Source organism: Leucoraja erinacea, chromosome 37 (assembly GCF_028641065.1).
Source record: "Leucoraja erinacea ecotype New England chromosome 37, Leri_hhj_1, whole genome shotgun sequence".
NCBI lineage: Eukaryota > Metazoa > Chordata > Chondrichthyes > Rajiformes > Rajidae > Leucoraja > Leucoraja erinaceus.
The window spans coordinates 6624255-6640118 of NC_073413.1; the positions used below are offsets into that span (position 1 = coordinate 6624255).

At 47.9% G+C, this 15864-nt stretch overlaps 1 protein-coding gene across 1 annotated transcript in view; it reads right to left on the bottom strand.

Annotated features, from left to right (window-relative positions):
• Positions 1-7032, bottom strand: part of LOC129713706 (myocardin-related transcription factor A-like) — a 145603-nt gene extending 138571 nt beyond the window's left edge. Inside the window, 1 exon segment of the mRNA XM_055662957.1 lies at positions 6889-7032. The gene's annotated coding sequence lies outside the window, so the exon portion shown is untranslated.
• Between the last annotated feature and the right edge of the window lie 8832 nt (positions 7033-15864).

Here is a 15864-nt window from a genome sequence, read left to right on the forward strand (position 1 = left end):
AAATAAAAATAGTTTTGTAGAGACTGTGCCACACACAGCTATTGGGGCGGTACAGTGGCACAGCTGCAGAGTTGCTGCCTTACAGTGCCAGAGACCACCCTTCCTTTTACTCCAGAGATGCTTCCTGACCTGCTGAGTTCCTCCAGCGCTTTGTGTGTGTCACCATCATCTGCAGTTCCTTTCTGTGCATCAAGACAATAGACAATAGGTGCATGAGCAGGCCATTCGGCCCTTCGAGCCAGCACCGCCATTCAATGTGATCATGGCTGATCATCCCCAATCAGTACCCCGTTCCTGCCTTCTCCCCATATCCCCTGACTCCGCTATTTTTAAGAGCCCTATCTAGCTCTCTCTTGAAAGCATCCAAAGAACCCGCCTCCACCGCCCTCTGAGGCAGAGAGTTCCACAGACTCACCACTCTCTGTGAGAAAAAGTGTTTCCTCGTCTCCGTTCCAAATGGCTTACTCCTTATTCTTAAACTGTGTGGCCCCTGGTTCTGGAGATGGAAATCTAATGGGAGATGGCTGCTTCAATAACATCCCCCATCTTCAACGACGGCAAGATCCAACAGGCGAATGTTAAAAATGTTCAGAATTCATCGAGGTTGGGCCACAGGGATACTTGGTTAGGGCTAATCTTGTTCTAAAGCTCCACGCAGAACAACTCCCTTTTCACAGGCATTAATCCTAGTCAGTAGAAAAAGATACAAAGGATCTCGATTTGACACCGGGCCAAAATGAGAGTATTGCAGAAAGCTGCAGGTTTCTAGGAACGGCTTGAAAGTAAAGGAGAGGATTACACGGCTCAAAGGTTAAAAGAGGACATTCCAGAACTCAGACCACAGTAGCTGAAGAGTGCCATTAAAGGAGTGAAATATGCCAGAACTAGGGAGGCGCAGAGACAGCAACAGAGAGATGCAGAACAGGATTACACCCTTCAGCCGACTGAGTCCACACCGGAAATCAAGCGCTCCTTTTACTCAAGTCATTTATTCATCCATTTTTATCCCTCCCCACATTCTCATCAATCACCCCTGAGATTCTACCACTCACCTCCACACTAGGAGCAAATTACAGTGGCAATTAGTCCACCAGCCTTTGGGATTTGGAAGGATTCAAACCATTTAGCGTCTCTTGAAAGGATAATCCGCTCATCCCAGGAATCAGTCTGGGACTGCATATTCCATTGCAATCCCCTCTGCAATGCCTCCATTATTTGGTGAGGGGGACTAAAACTGCTCTAAACTCCAGGATAGACACAAAAATGCTGGAGTAACTCAGCGGGACAGGCAGCATCTCGTTTCGGGGTCGAGACCCTTCTTCAGGCTGATCTCACACTTTCCCCACATTGAACTCCGTCTCAGGCCTGTCCCACCTAGGCGATTTTTTAGGCGACTGCCAGCGACTAGGACAATGGAATTCACCAACAACACATTACTACAGCATTAGTAATGCAGCATATAATCTATCTTCGGTTTAAACCAGCATCTGCAGTTCCTTCCTACACTAAACTCCAGGTGTGGCTTTGCTTCACCAACACTTTATATAAAACTTCCCCATTTCTAAACTCCAATCCCTTTGTGATAAAGGCCATTATGTAATTTTCTTCTTAATTACGCGCTATCGTTTAGCACGAACACCTGGAACCGTGAACACTTCACAAAAGTGTTGGAGGAACTCAGTGGGTGAGGCAACATCTGCAATGGAATGGACAGACAGTGTTTCAGGTCAGGACCCTTCTTCAGACATCCACACCCGAAATGTCACCTGGCCATCCCATCAAAAAAGCTGCTTGACCCACTTAGTTCCTCCACCACTTTGAATTCTGCTCCAGATTCCAGCATTTGCAGCTTTTTGCGTTCCCCTCTGTACTTTACTCATTTGAAGTCTCCCTCCATTTAGATGATAATCTGCCTTTTCATTCCTCAAGGAAGTGTATGATCTCACACTTTCCCCACATTAAACTCCACTTAGGTGGAGGCGGAGAGGAGAGCTCTTCAGCGCGTCGTCCACAGAGTGCAGAGGATTATTGGGACACAGCTACCAGCCTTGGAGGGCATCTACCACACACGGTGCCTCAGGAAGGCCGTCAGCATCCATAAAGACTCCTCACACCCTTGTAATGGACTGTTCGAACTACTTCCCTCCGGCAGACGTTACAAGGCCTTCTACGCCCGAACCTCCAGACTCAGGAACAGCTTCATTCCCAGAGCTATAGCGGCTCTGAACCAGCCCTGCTGAGTGCCCCCATACCCCCTGGACTGTCTCCCTCGGATAGTCACATCACATAGACACATATGCACTTTAGTCTGTTGAACTGTTTTGACTGTTTCACTGTTCTATTACAATCCATGTTCTCGGGATATCAATATCTAAATCCAAATTTTATTAGTTATTTATGTTCTGACATCGGTTGGAAGCTGCATACCAAATCTTGTTGCACTTATGTGCAATGACAATAAAAGATATTATTATTATTATTACCCAATTTTTAATTTAATCCATCCGAAAGGTCTCGACTCCCCACCCATTCCTTCTCTCCAGAGAAGCGGCCTGTCCCGCTGAGTTACTCCAGCATTTTGTGTCTATCTTCGGTTGAAACCAGCATCTGCAGTTGCTTCCTACACTTCCTAATGCAGTCACGTGGATGGGTGGGCCGAATGGCCTATTTCCATGCTGCATCTCTAAGCTACAAACACTGGCAGATGTGGGGTCCTGGACCGCACATCTGTGTGCAGCCAAGTTCCTCATATAACATTCAGAAAGATACCTTTCAGAAAGGCCCCTTTCAATCAGCATGAAACCATCTCCTTTGCAGTCACTGAGAACCAGGTTACCCTGATAATCTATACAATGCCTCAGTACACACACCTGCAAGCTGTTCCAACCAGGTAGCAAAACAATGACAGCAGCAGCTGCCATTTTGTTGAAGGAATTAGAGGCTTCAGGTAGCCTAGGGTGTGGAGACTTATAATTGATATTCATGGATCAACTACTCTGACAAAGTGCCAATGAACATTCCACCCAGTGATCGCGTCAATATTTATTCCTCTTCACTGAAATAGATCACCATGTCATTATCACAATGTGGTTTGAGGGGAGCTTTTCACATTATAGTTGCCACATATTCTAAATTGCACAAGACACGACAGCACAAACCTACCTCAGACTGCAGGGCATCGTCAGATCACAAAAGACACTGTATAAAAGTCTGAAGAAGGGTCTCGACCCGAAACGTCACCTATTCCTTCGCTCCATGGATACCGCCACACCCACAGAGTTTCTCCAGCATTTTTATCTACCTATATAAAAACCAAGTTCCTTCAACTCTCCTTACACAGTGTGAGAGCAGACAGATCCTGATAACAAAACCTGCAACAACATTCAATGTAAAGCAGACTTTCAGACTTGAAATTAATAGGTGTGACTGGGTATAGGGGCAACATGCACACAAAACACTGGCAAAGTGAACTGATATAGTATTAATATTCAAAACCATGGAGCTTATTTCTGGAGGAAAGAGAGACGAAAACATAAAGGTAATGCTAAATTAGTAGGAAGGAACTGCAGGTGAAGGTCAACACAAAATGCTGGAGTAACTGAGCGGGACAGGCAGCATCTCTGGAGAGAAGGAATGGGTGACGTTTCGGGTCGAGACCCTCCTTCAGACTGAGAGTCAAGGAAGTGAAAAGTAATGAACAGCATTACATCTTCAAAACATAGAAACATAGAAAATAGGTGCAGGAGTAGGCCATTCGGCCCTTCGAGACTGCACCGCCATTCAATATGATCATGGCTGATCATCCAACTCAGTATCCTGTACCTGCTTTCTCTCCATACCCCCTGATCCCTTTAGCCACAAGGGCCACATCTAACTCCCTCTTAAATATAGCCAATGAACTGGCCTCAACTACATTCTGTGGCAGAGAATTCCAGAGGTTCACCACTCTGTAGAAAATGTTGTTCTCATCTCAGTCCTAAAAGATTTCTCCCTTATCCTTAAACTGTGACCCCTTGTTCTGGACTTCCCCAACATCGGGAACAATCTTCCTGCATCAAGCCTGTCCAACCCCGTCGCATCTCTGTTCCCCGAATCGGGTGAAAGGGAAACGAGAGATTATAGACAGTGATATAGAACAGAAATGCTAAATTATACGGACCTTTCACTGAAATACTGCTCGAGGACCATATCCAGATTCCTCCAACAATATTTTTTTTATAAAGCTTTTGAAACAAAAAACACGCTGAAATATTCAACAAAACTGTTGGCCAAAACAAAACAACGCAATCATCAGGAAAAACAACTCTGGAGGGTCATTTCCCCTCAAAAGTCTCAGGAGAGCAGCTCGGAGTTGTGAGAAGCTGTGATACAGTGGGTTGAGGAGAAACCACTTATTGGAAAAGCCAAAACAAATGAGCAAAAATGCAAGATGAAAACAAATTTGGAGGCATTTTTCCACACGGTGCTGAGAGTGTGGACTCCCAGCAACAATTCAGCAGAGAGATAACATCAGCGCTTTGAAAGAAAGCTTGATTAATGCACGAGGGAGAAGTATAGGGATTCCGAGGGAGGGAGCGGGATGAGGTCGTTGGAGGCGGTGGTTAGGTTTTATAGTAGGAGAGTTCTGGTTCAAACCTCTGTTCACGGTTTGATCCCTGTTCTGAACAGTTCCAGTGACAGAGGAGGAGCTCTGAAATCTAGGCCAACATACAGCAACCATTTGCATTTCAATGTCTGCTTTAACTCAGCAGACTGTCGCAGGATACTTCACCCGAGCGTTAACAGACAATGTACGCAGGTGGAGAGGCAGGGGTTTAAGCGAGGTGATTCCAAAGTTGGGGAATCAGAAGCTGGACAACTGAAGACAGAGTCAACCATGTTGGAGCAATGAAAACTGGAGCAACAGGAACCCAATAAGTGAAAGAGCTCAGAAGAAGGGTCTCGACCCGAAACGCCACCTATTCCTTCTCTCCAGAGAGGCTGCCTCTCCCAGTTACTCCCAGAGTTACTCCAGCATTTTGTGCCTATTTTCAGTGTAAGCCAGCATCTGCTGTTCCTTCTTACATAGTGAAAAAGCTCAGATCCAAGGTTGTAGGGCTGAGGGTACAAGGCCACAGATAGTTTTGAAAACAAGGCTGAGAATTTTTTTATTTTTTTTAAGTATTCTTTCGACTTCAGAGACAGAGGGTGAAAGGCCCTTCACCCCAACTCGCCCATGCCCCAGCAAGACGCCCATCTAAGCTGGTCCCATTTGTCTGCATTTGGCTCATGTCCCTCTGAACCATCTGCTGTCTGAAAATTGTGGCCATCTTCCCCTGCAAGTCGGAGATGGACATATAATCTTAATTGGCTTCATGTCAGAACATAATGGAAGCAGTCAACTAAATAGTGCCCCGAGTCTGGCCGACCACAGCTGATTGTCTTTCTCTCTCCACTTTCACACTCAATCCACACTCCCTTCAAATCCATTAAGTATCCAAAAAATCTGTTTATCTCTGTCATTAATATACACAGACTGATCACCCATAACCCTATGGGTTTGACACAAAAAGCTGGAGTAACTCAGCGGGTCAGACAGCATCTCTGGAGAAAAGGAATAGGTGACGTTTTGGGTCAAGACCCTTCTCAATTCCAGAGTCATAACATTCTTACTGATTTCAGTCCCAAATGACCAACAACTAATAGTATTGGAAATACCTGCATCGTACAAAGGATAGATTTGGGATATATGTCACTTAGCCCATTATCTTAAAATGCCAACACCCCAAATTAGTGGGGAACCTAAGTATAGCCAGGCACAGTACCAACAGCCTCCTAACCTGTACCTGTCCCATGGCACACCCCAATACCCAACTCACAGCCAAGCCCCAATCTCAGTTCCAGGCTGCTACTCCATGTCCAACAAGTACTAGAATAATTCAATCCAAAGCTGCCACTCCAAATCCTCAGACATCTCACTTCAGTCCCCACCTCCCTTCCCCTACCCTCCAGCCTAGCCCTCCCCTCCTTCACCTCCCCTACTCTCCAGCCCTTCCCCACCTCCCTCCACCCAAGCCCACCCCTCCAGCCTTTTCCATGCCATCCAGCCCTTGCCCACACCCTCGCCTCTCGTCCTCCCCACCCCCTACCCTCCAGCCCCTGCCATTCACCGCCCAACCCCACTGCCCTCCTCTCCAGCCCTGTCCACTCCCCATGCCATCTGCCCTCCCTCACCTCCCACTGCCCTGCCCCTCACCATGTCCCCCCTCACCCCAACCCACCTCCCACTTCCCCTCCCTTCTCCACCCTTCCTCCTCACTCCCTTCCCCTCCCCTCACTCCCCACCCCCCCTCCTCCCTTCCCCCTCCCCTCACTCCCCACCCTTCCCCACACTCCCCTTCCCCTCCCCTCACCTCCCCACTTCCCCTCCCCTCACTCCCCACCCCCCCCCCTCCTCTCACTTCTCCCTTCTACCCCTCACTCCCTCCTCCTCCCCTCCCCTCCCCACACTCCCTTCTCCTCCTCCTTCACTTCTCCACCCTCACTCCCTTCTCCTCACCACACTCCTCCCTCCCCACCACACCCTTCCCCCTCCCCTCACCCTCCCCTCCCCTCACCTCCCTTCCCCACCCCTCACTTCTCCACCCTCACTCCCTTCCCCCTCCCCTCACTCCCTTCTCCTCCCCTCACTTCTCCACCCTCACTCCATTCTCCTCCCCCCCCTCTCCCTCCCTTCTCCTCCCCTCACTCCCTCCCTACCCCAGAGCCAGGCCTACCTCGCCCCTCCCCCCCTCCCCTCAGTCCGCCTCTCTACCTCCCCCGCACCCACTCACAGTCTGCTCCCCTTTCCCCGCTTCTATCCCCCGGCCGGCCTACAGACGGCTGTCCCCGGGCCTCAGCTCAGCTCACCTCCGTGTGGCCGCTCTTCCCGCCGCCGCCACCGCCGTCTCCAGGCTCCTCTTCAGACGGGAAACATGGCGGCGGAAGCACCCGCCCTTTTCGCCCAGATTGACAGAGGAGCAAGTCCTCTCCCCCAAAGATCCTATAGCAGAGGATCTTTGCTCTTGCCTCTCCCCCTCCCTCTCTCTCTCCTCCCTCTCTCCTCTCCTCCCTCTCTCCTCTCCTCCCTCTCTCCTCTCCTCCCTCTCTCCTCTCCTCCCTCTCTCCTCTCCTCCCTCTCTCCCTCCACCTGGATTGTGGGAGGGCCTGACCAAAGATACTAGTAGCTCCTCTAGTATCTTTGCTAGTATCTGTGTGCCTGATTCTGGGGTGGGGAGGAGAGGGGCAGGGAGGTGAAGAGAGAGGAGAAGGGAAGGGAAGAGGGAGGAGAGGGGAAGGGAGGAGAGGGGAAGGGAAAAGGAAGGGAGGGGAGGGGAAGGGAAGGGAGGGAAGGGAAGGGAAGGAGAGAGGAAGGGAAGGGAGGAGAGGGGAAGGGAAGGGAGGGAAGGAGAGGGGAAGGGAGATAGGGAGGGGAGTTTTGACCCTCCTTATTCAACATTGCCCTGGGATGTATATGAAACAAGTCTCAGGGAGGAGAGGGGAAGGGATACTTGACGGGAGGGAGTGGGGTAGGAAGGGAGGAGAGGGGAAGGGAGGAGATGGGAAGGGAGGGGAGGAGAAGGGAAGGGGGGAAGGAGAGGGGAAGGGAGGAGATGGGAAGGAGAGGGGAGGATAAGGGAGGGGAGGAGCGCGGAGGGGAGAAGAGGGGAAGGGAGGAAGAGAGAGGGGAGGAGGGGGAAAGAGGGTGGGAGAAGAGGAGGGAGGGGACAGAGAAAGTGGGAGAGGAAAGGTGGAAGGGAGAGAGGAGGTGAGATGAGATTAAGGGTCGAGCTGGTGACATTCTGCCAGAGATGCTGCCTGACCAGCTGAGTTACTCCAGCTTTTTGTGTCTATCCTCCCCCCACTGTCAGTGAAGCCCAGAGCAAACTGGAGGAACAGCACCCAATATTCTACTTGTACAGCTTCCAACCTAGCGGCATGAACGAGGAATTCCTTAATTTCAAGTAACTTCTGCCTCCCTTCCTCCATCCTGGTCGTTTAACCAGTTCCAAAGTTCACCACAGTTTGTATCCCTCTTGAGATGTAGAGAAGGTTTATGGAACAGCACATATTTCGCTTGGGCAGCGGGATGACCATTGATTTCTCTAACTTCAGGTAACCCTTGTATTGGGAAATAATTTTCATTAACATTGCAACAACCCAACCATCAAAGGAACCAAAATAATCAGGCAGCATCTCTGGAGAACATGTTCTCCAGATCTCCAAAGATGTCGCCTGACCTGCTGAGTTATTCCAGCACTTTGTGTCCTTTTGCGTTTTAACCATCATCTACAGTTCTATGTTTTTGTTGAAGATAAAATGTTTGAGTAACTGAACGGGTCAGGCGAAATCTCTGGAGAAAAGGAATAGGTGACATTTCGGGTCAGAGCCCTTCTTCAGACTCCATTTATCATCTTGTCCCCTGATTGTAAAGATGGAGATATTATCCAATTGACCGACACATGCAGGCTTTAACTGCCACCGGTATCATCCATTGGGAAAGTGATGTTAGTTTGAATTATTTATATATATAAATAATTTAAACTAACAGCACTTTCCCAATGGATGATACCGCTGCCAGTTAAAGCTATATATATACTCCAGCAGTTACTCCAGCATTTTGAGCCTATCTCCAGCTTAAACCAGCATCTGCAGTTACTTCCTGTCAGCATAATATACCACAAAAAATATGCAATGAATATACTGAACTTTTGTGTTTGTGTGTGTATATATATATATGTTGTTTATTATTTTTTTATAGAGTACATACAGATTTTACATATCTGTAAAGGGTCTCAACCCGAAACGTCACCCATTCCTTCTCTCCAGAGGTGCTGCCTGTCCCGCTGAGTTACTCCAGCTTTTTGTGTCTATCTTCAGTTTAAACCAGCATCTACAGTTCCTTCCTACACATTTCCCATGTGCCTTCTTCACTACCTTGTCTGCCTGTGCTGCCACCTCCTGGGATCATTGAGGTTTCACTGACTCCACACTCCCTAGGGCCCTACCATATACTGCATTGTGAAGTATTTCCCTTCTTAGTCTTCCTATTGCTTATTTAAATAGCCATTGTAAATTGTCACAAATATCTTTGTAAGTAATGAGGGAACCCTTTTTCTGACCTCCATTTTTTTCCTCTTAAGTAGATGGACACAAAAAGCTGGAGTAACTCAGCGTTTCAGGCAGCATCTCTGGAGAAATGGAATAGGTGACGTTTTAGGTTTAGACCTTTCTTCAGACAGATCTTCAGGTTCTCAATAGATGCTGCCTGAACTGCTGAGTTACTCCAGCTCTTTGTGTCTATCTTCAGTGTAAACCAGCATCTGCAGTTCCTTCTTACACAAGGGACACTAAGTGCTGGTGTAACTCGGCTGGTCAGACGAGGATCTCTGGAGAACCTGGATAGGTGACATCTGAAGAAGGGTCCCAACCCAAAACATCACCTATCCATGTTCTCCAGTGAGGCTGCCTGTTCCGCTGACTTACTCCAGCACTTTGTGTCCTTTTTTTCCTCTTGCCTGGATGGTTTGGTTCGAGAATGGTTCATTATTGGTGCACACAGCGGATGAGGCAATGGGCGATGGTTCGGGTTGAGACCCTTCTTCAGTCTGGGTCTCGACACAAAACGTCGCCCATTCCTTCTCTCCAGAGATGCTGCCTCACCCGCTGAGTTACTCCAGCATTTTGTGTCTACCTTCGATTTAAACCAGCATCTGCAGTTCTTTCTTACACATTATTGGTGCACAAGTGGATTTGCGGTTTGCAGCTATGCGTGAATTATTAATGCACCGAGTAAGACCATTTCGCTCAGGAAATCAATGCTAGTTTCCAGTAGCGTAACCAGCTCTGTGTGGAGTTTGCATGTTCTCCCTGTGACCGTGCTGGTTTTCTCCGGGTGCTCCAGTTTCCTCCCACATCCCAAAGCCATGTGGGTTTGTAGGTTAATTGTAAATTGCCTCTGATGTGTAGGGAATGGATGCGAAAGTGGCATGACATAGAACTGGTGTGAACAGGTGATTGATGGTCGGCGTGGACTAGATGGGCTGAATGGCCTGTTTCCATGCTGTATTAATCAATCAATCAGTCCCATTGTTCTACTTCTTCCCCCAAAGTCTGCACATTAGTCTCTCTGGGGCCCTACTGATTTAAAGCACTCTCTTTTGTTTTACCCATCCTTCTAGACCATGAGTTCCAGATCACAACTGCTGCCAAGGTGAAAACCTTTCCCTTGCAACTATCCTTTGCCCTCCTCCTCACCCCCCTATTCATCTGCCAACCCCTAGGCAGATATATCTGGTCCATAATACCTGGTGTGCAAGAAGGAACTGCAGATGCTGGTTTAAACCAAAGAACGACACAAAAAGCTGAACACAGCGGGACGGGCAGCATCTCTGCAGAGAAGGAATGGGTGACATTTCCGGTCGGATCGGGTCGGGTCTGAAGAAGGTTCTCAACCCGAAACGTCACCCATTCCTTCTCTCCAGAGATGCCGCCTATCCTGGTTAGTTACTCCAGCTTTTTGTGTCTATCCATAATACATGGTGCCCAACTCTGGCCAAGCATTGACAGTGGCAAATGTTGCCAGCATGGTTCAACACTGGTGTATAAAAAATCGACCTCGTTGTTGGCAAAACACCAAATTTGTTAACGGGGGGAGCATATTTAAAAGTTGCTGCCTTTTCAATGTTTTTAGGAAGAACCAGTGTGTGTGTTTTTGTCTTGATGAATAAAGACACAAAGTCAGGGCTGGAGTAACTCAGCTTGTCAGGCAGCATCTTTGGGACCTGTCTTCTGGCTTGATGCCCTCCTTTGTCTTGATGCTCATCGCTGCAGACTGCACAAGGATTGCATTCCTGGAGAATACTTAAGCAAAATGTTGCCGCGGTTTAGGCTTATTATTGTCACGAGCGCTGACATTCAGTAAAAAGCTTTTGTTTGTGTGCTGTCTAATCAATTTAGATAATACCACACAAGCCAAACACAAGTAAGACAGGTAGAAAGAGATTTAAAAAAGTGGAGTGATTGTATCGGATTGTACAGTTAAGGTGACGGTGAGAGACCTTTCGACTAATCCAGTTGATAGCTGCCAACCCTTCTCAACATCCTTCAACACATGGAGACACAAGCAACTGGAGATGGTGGTTTTAAAAAAAAAGACTCAGCATGTCAGGCTGCGGTGTGACCAGAACTATACACAGCAGTAGAGTTGCTGCCTCACAGCATCAAGAGACCCGGGTTCGATCCTGACTATGGGTGACAATAGACAATAGGTGTAGGAGTAGGCCATTCGGCCCTTCGAGCCAGCACCGCCATTCAATGTGATCATGGCTGATCATCCCCAATCAGTACCCCGTTCCTGTCTTCTCCCCATATCCCCTGACTCCACTATCCTTAAGAGCCCTATCTAGCTCTCTCTTGAATGTATCCAGAGAACCTGCCTCCATCTGAGGCAGAGAATTCCACACTCACAACTCTGTGTGAAAAAGTGTTTCCTCGTCTCTGTTCTAAATGGCTTACCACTTATTCTTGCTGTTCGTATGCTCTCCCGTGACTGCCTGGGATTTCTGTTGATTCAGGTCCCTACCACACTCAAAGGACGTACAGGTTTGTAGGTTAATTAGCTTCTGTATATTGTCCCTCGTGTGTAGTAGGATAGTGCTTGTCTACAGGGTGATCGCTGGTCAGTGCATACTCGGCGGGCAAGAATATGATTCCACTATGTATGTCCAAACTCTAAAGATGCTAAATCCACACAGATAGCACCAGAAGTCAGGATCAAACTTCAAGTAACTCTTGCAAATATTGATTTCTCCAACTTCAAGTAACCCTTGCATCCCCTCCCTCGCCGTCCCTCCCCCACCCTAGTCATTATACTAGTTTCACTGTTGTCTTGTTGATTTTCATTATCTTTAATACACGTTATCTCCTAGCCCACAGCCAACAATGGACCTTTTCCTTGATCATCATTACTTTTTTGCATTTCTTTCATTTGTTCTATATCTCTCCATATCATTATCTATATCTCTCGTTTCCCATTCCCCTGATTCTCAGTCTGAAGAAAGGTCTCGACCGAAACTTCACCTATTCCTTTTCACCAGAGATGGTGCCTGACCCGCTGAGTTACTCCAGCTTTTTGTGTCTCCCTTCGGGTGACTTGAGCTGTGATGTAGCTGCACTGCCTGCTGCTCCACTGTGATGCTGTTTATGTCTTCTCTTGTGTCTCTGTGACAAAATGTGTTTGCTAACCCCCCTGTGAAGTGCCCTGAAATATTCAGCTGGTTTATAAATCTGTTATTGTTCTTTCTGCTGATGCAGCAGGAAACAATGGATATATTTGCTTAGCCTTTCATGAGAGTTCTTTCATCTTTTCCCAAAACAGAATTTTAAAGGCTCGTTATAATGCAGGAGGCTTTGATTAACACCAATGTTGCTTTGCTGACTCTTAGGAAATGTACACCCTTATTAAAAAAAAAAAGCCAACTTTGAGAGAAATAGAATCAGAGAACGAGGGACACCCACTGGAACCTAGCCAGGAATTAGATGCAAAAGTCTGTTTGCAAAACTCCCTCAATGAAGCCCATGGGATTGAAGGGAATGTATCAAGCAAAGATCATAGATCTTTGGTTACAAGCCAGCTTCAATTTTGTTGGCTCAGCGACAGGAGGCAAAGGGCGATTAGTGGAGATCCATAGAACTGCAGACGCTGGAAACTTGAGCAAAACACAAAGTCCTGGAGTAAGAAGGTACACAAAAATGCTGGAGAAACTCAGCGGGTGCAGCAGCATCTATGGAGCGAAGGAAATAGGCAATGTTTCGGGCCGAAACCCTTCTTCAGTCTGAAGAAGGGTTTTGGCCCAAAACGTTGCCTATTTCCTTCGATTTTCCTTCGATTTTCCAGCATCTGCAGTTCCTTCTTGAAGTCCTGGAGTAACTCAGGCAGCATCTGCGAAGAGAACAGGCAACATTTTGAGTCAGGGCCTTTCTTCAGCCTGTTTGTAGTAGGGGGAGATTAACTGTTGTGTGTTGCCTTGGTCTTATCTACTGTTCTGACAGTCTTGTGCTTGAGTATGATTGTGCCTATGTATAATAAGATTTTTACTGAACTGGTAGCAAAATAGGAATCTCACCGTACATAGGCACCTATGACAATAAAGTACCATTGAACCAACCATTGAACATTGAAGATGACAATTGAGGTTCAGTTCAGTTTGTTTAGTTTATTGTCATGTGTACCGAGGTACAGTGAAAAGCTTTTTGTTGGGTTTTTGCTTTTTGAGGTCATGTTTCTCAAACGCCTGTCCCCACCTTCCCGATGGCAGCAGCGAGTTGTGAGGGTGGCTAAGGTGGTGAGTGGATATTTGAAGAAATAACCACCTTCTTGAGGCACCATTTCCTTTATAGGGTAGGGGAGGGGTGGGAGACCAGTCTGAAGAAGGGTCTCGACCCGAAACGTCACCCATTCCTTCTCTCCAGAGATGCTGCCTGCCCCGCTGAGTTACTCCAACATTTTGTGTCTATCTTCGATTTAAACCAACATATACAGTTCCTTCCTACACAGATCAGTACCCCTGATGGACTTGGCAACATCCACCACTTTCTGCAGCCTCCTTCGTATTTGGGCGTTTGTATTACTGAAACAGGTAATTTATGTAATTCCTCGTATGTTACATCTCCCCATCTCCCCAGGCCCGCAACCTTGGCGTGATCTTTGATTCCACCCTCTCCCTTGAGCCTCATATCCGCCATGTCATTAAAACCTCCTACTTTCATCTCCGCAACATCGCCAAACTCAGACCCTCTCTCACACCTCCCGCTGCTGAAAGACTCATCCATGCCTTCATCTCCTCCCGATTGGACTATTGCAACTCACTTCTCCTTGGCATCAGCTCCACCTACATCAACCAACTCCAACTGGTCCAGAACGCAGCCGCTCGACTCATCACCCACACTAAATCCTGGCATCACATCACTCCAGTCCTCAAACAACTTCACTGGCTTCCCATCTCCCACCGGATCACCGACAAAATCCTTATCCTCACCTACAAAGCCCTCCACCATCTGGCCCCCCCATATCCCATCCTCCCACGGATCACCGATCCAAAATCCTTATCCTCAAGTCCAACCTCCTTTGGGGACAAGCCCCAGGGCAGCTCCCATCTTGGCTCGGGAATCCCCCCCAACTGATCCGCATTCCGTGTCCCCTCACCCTCACCCCTGTGTCTTGAAAGGCGCCTCAAGACCCATCTCTTCACCTCTGCCTATCCTGATTAGCCCCCTCCCCCCTCTCCCTTTTCACTGGTCCCTCAATCCTCATAGAATTTGAATTGAATTCAGTCTTTACTTGTGTACTAGTCATCATTCCCCTTACATGTTTTTCCTCTACCTGCTAAATTTTTGTAAGGTGTCCTTGTGTCTTGAAAGGCGCCCATAAATAAAATTTATTATTATTATTATTATTATTACAAAACATACTTGGCGAATATACTTTGATTTTGATTCTGATCCTGATTCTGTTCTGATTCTGATACTGATTCGTCCCTGTGCCGAAGAAGTCTCCCATCACCAGCCTTAATGACTACCGTCCTGTTGCCCTCACTCCGGTAATCACGAAGTGCTTCGAGAGATTGGTCCTCCGCAGTTTTGGGGCTTATCGCCAAAACAGACACAGAAGAGCCTTCTCCCAGGGCAGCTCCCAGGCTCTGGAACTCCCATCCCCCATCCTCATTGGTAAACTGATCCGCAATTCCGTGTCCCTCACCGTCTTCCAGTCCCGCCGCCTCCAAGACCCCCCACAGGGCTGTGTGCTAAGCCCCCTCTTATTGTCTCTACACCTACGACTGCCGGCCCACAACCAACCGCATCGTAGCCCCACTGTGTCCCCGAGGCAGCCTACCCTTTTGACATCTGTGCTCATTATTGTCGACTTGGAGGCACAGCACCGACTTAGTCCCCCTATTATGTGCGTTTTCGGAATCGCGGCTGAATTCCTGGACGGACAACACGACAGCGGTCATCAAGAAGGCTCAGCAGCGGCTGCACTTCCTGAGGGTGAAGCACAACCTACTCTAGCTCATGTCTCTACTACATTTATTTTCATTCCAGGACAGCGCAGAGGATCATTGGTTTTTCCTCTACCTGCTGGAAACCTTGCCTTAGCAGGTCACCAAAGTCCTTGTTTGTCTTGAAGGCGCTATAGGTGCATCAAATCAGGACAAACTCAAATAGCTGCTTCCCGATTATTATTATTATTATTACAAAACATACTTGGGGAATATAATTTGATTTTGATTCTGATCTTGATTCTGTTCTGATTCAATAAATGGCATATCTATATATATAGCTGATGTAACCAGCGTCAAGTTGTTACAAATATTGCCTGTAGGGGGCGGGTCCACGTAGTTGATGGACGGGAGGCGTGACCAATGGGCGTGATGGGAGTGAGAGTAGGCGTGACGACCGGTTTGTGACGGTATGAAGGAGGCGGGTCTAAGTCGTTGATGGACGGGTGACGTGACCAATGGCTTGTGACGGTGGTGAGAGGGGGCGGTAACCAGTTGTCGATGGACAGAGGGAGGGATAGTTTGTGACGCATGAAGGGGGCGTGACCCGTCGTTGATGGACAGAAGTGGTGACAGAAGCCGTTGGTTTGTGACGACATGAAGGGGGCAGGTCCAAGTCATTGATGGACAGTCAGGCCGATCAATGGTCCGTGAGGGGAGTGTCGGTGGGCGGCGCCAAGTCATCGATGAATAGGAGGCGTGACCAATAGTTGGTGACGCATAAAGGGGGCGTAATTAGTCGTTGATGGACTGAATGCCTGACCAATAGTTTATGAGCAATGTGAAG